Genomic DNA, 3,017 nt, shown 5'->3' with positions numbered 1-3,017 from the left:
GACACGTATTGTATTGTTGCCATTGAGGATAAAAAGATGGGGTTTATATCATATTGCATGAGTTTATCCCTCTACATCATGTCATCTTGCTTAAGGCGTTACTCTGTTCTTATGAACTTAATACTCTAGATGCATGCTGGATAGCGGTCGATGTGTGGAGTAATAGTAGTAGATGCAGGCAGGAGTCGGTCTACTTGTCACGGACGTGATGCCTATCTACATGATCATGCCTAGATATTCTCATAATTATTCGCTTTTCTATCAATTGCTCGATAGTAATTTGTTCACCCACCGTAATACTTATGCTATCTTGAGAGAAGCCACTAGTGAAACCTATGGCCCCCGGGTCTATTTTCCATCATACAAGTTTCCAATCTATTTTATTTTGCAATCTTTACTTTCAATCTATATCATAAAAATACCAAAAATACCTATCTTATTATTATCATCTCTATCATACCTCACTCTTGCAAGTGGTTGTGAAGGGATTGACAACCCCTTTATCACGTTGGTTGCGAGGTTCTTATTTGTTTGTGTAGGTACGAGGTGACTCGCGCGTGGTCTCCTACTAGATTGATACCTTGTTTCTCAAAAACTGAGGGAAATACTTACGCTGCTTTACTGCACCACACTTTCCTCTTCAAGGGAAAACCAACGCAGTGCTCAAGAGGTAGCACCTGTCACATACAATTCCTTCAACCCTGCATTATCGTCAGTGATACTTGTGGTATCCTCATATGAGGAATTTGTGACCACAGAGACAGTTGAAGAATTTGTAGCAATAGAAGCATTTGAAATTTCGGGTGAAGAATTAGCAGATTCACGTTCAATGCATTTCAAACATGGTGGAATGAATTCTTCCAGAGTGGAACTGATCTGTTGAGCAAGCAATGAAACACGTTCGTTGTGAAGGTCTTCATAGCTCACCCTTAGCTTCTCAAGATCTTGTTTTCTTTGAAGAAATTCATAAGAAAGTTTCTCATGATCAGCTAAGAGAGTGTTATGATGACTCTGAAGGTTATCAAACTTAGACTAAAGTCTATGAAGATTTTCAGTCAGAGTTTGAGTTAGATCCATTTCTTCACACAACAGGTCATCGCTTTTGTCTAGCATATTTTGAACCTTTTCCAAAGCTTTTTGTTGTTTAGTGGAAATAGTAGCAAGTTTGGAATAGTTGGGTCCAAAATCATCATCAGATTCATCATCACTAGACTCAGATGAGGAACATTCGATTGCCTTTGCACCTTTTGCCATGAGGCATGGTGCTGAAGATGATGGTTCAGGTTCAAAAGTTATCGTTTTGAGTGATTCCTTGAAATCATCAAATCAGGGATCATGACGAGTTCAATGACCTTCATAGACATCAGAGATTCGGTCCCAGGTAAGCTTCGCATTGCAGAGGTGCATAATGATCCTGAATTGATCTCTGGATAGGCAGGAGTAGATGATATCCTTTGCCATGATGTCAAGTCGAGTGTACTTGCGAATATCATCAGCATCCGCCATCTTGCATAGATCGGTAAGACCAATCTCAGTGACGGTCCACAGCTCGCTGTTCATTGCCATGAGACGCTTCCTCATCATGGCCTTCCACTTGGGATAATCATGACCATCATAGATGGGGCATGCCGCTTTCTTCATTCCTGTGGTCAACATAACTAAAAACTCCAGGTGGTTAAACTAAAATCACACAGAACACGGGAGTACCTTGCTCTGATACCAATTGAAAGTGCGTTATATCGACTACAGGGGGGTGAATAGGCAATTTTTAAAAATTCGTCACTAAGGAAATTCAACATGAGGAATTTCCTAAGTCACAAACTACAGGTAGCGGAATAAGTGCTCAGGTGCATGCATAACAGAGCAGTAGCATAGTCATCATGATGAAATGAAACATACACAGAACATAAGTAGCGTGTAAATAGGAAAAGCAGGCTGAAGACAAAGTGACTGAAGAATTAGGATTGAGGAAATTGAGAAAGTCTTCAGTCAAAGTCTTCAAACAGTAATGATCAAGTACATCAACACATGAATGAGGAAATGAAAGGGTTGAGGAAATAGAACCAGTAGCTTGGTGAAGACAATGATTTGGTAGATCAGTTCCAACTCCTATGACGGTCGTACATCTGGTTGGAGCGGCTAGGTATTTAAACCTGAGGACACACAGTCCCGGGCACACAGTCCTCACCGTATTCTCCTTGAGCTAAGGTCACACAGACCTCGCCCAATCACTCGTGGTAAGTCTTCAGGTGACTTCCAAACCTTCACAGACTCGGTCACTCAGCGATCCACAATTCCTCTTGGATGCACTAGACCATGATGCCTAACCATCTGGAGGATGCACAGTCCTCAAAGGTAACAAGTGTCGGTTCCACATAGGAACAATCTCTTCGGTGATGCTCAATCACTTTGGTTTTGTAGGTGTTTGGGTTTGGGTTTTTACTTATTTGATGATTTTTGCTCAAAGTCCTCGGAGGATGGGATGCTCTCAATGACAAGTGTCAGTTTCTCTCGAAGCAGCCAATCAACTAGTGGTTGTAGGGGGCGGCTATTTATAGCCTAGGGAGAATCCCGACATGATAAGATATAAATGCCCTTCAATGATATGACCATTAGGTGGGTAGATATTTTTGGGACAGCTGGCGCATAGCACAACAACAGTCAGAAATTTGAGTATCAAATTCCTCGGGGCTATCATGTTCCTCACCTGTAGGCAATCCGCACTGGCGAATTCCTAACTCCTCAGTCAGAACAAATTCCTCAAACACCAGAAGATCTTCGTCTCTATTACTGGAGAAATTGACTGAACTATATGAGATTTCCAATGGCTTCACTCGAAAGGATTGGGTAGGTGTAGGATTTTGAGATGAGCATCACTTGGAAACTTTTCCTTAGTTTTACCTTGACCCCCTTTAACAGTGCGATGTTTCCCATGACTCAAGAAAGAGAAAATGAAACTACGAAAACAAAAGTCTTCATGCTTCATAATCCTGGCATGAATATCGAAGTCTTCAAGG

The sequence above is a fragment of the Triticum urartu genome, chromosome 5A (genome assembly GCF_056163025.1).
Source record: "Triticum urartu cultivar PI428250 chromosome 5A, HENAU_Tu73, whole genome shotgun sequence".
NCBI classification, from domain to species: Eukaryota; Viridiplantae; Streptophyta; class Magnoliopsida; order Poales; family Poaceae; genus Triticum; species Triticum urartu.
This window is presented reverse-complemented; position numbering follows the sequence as displayed.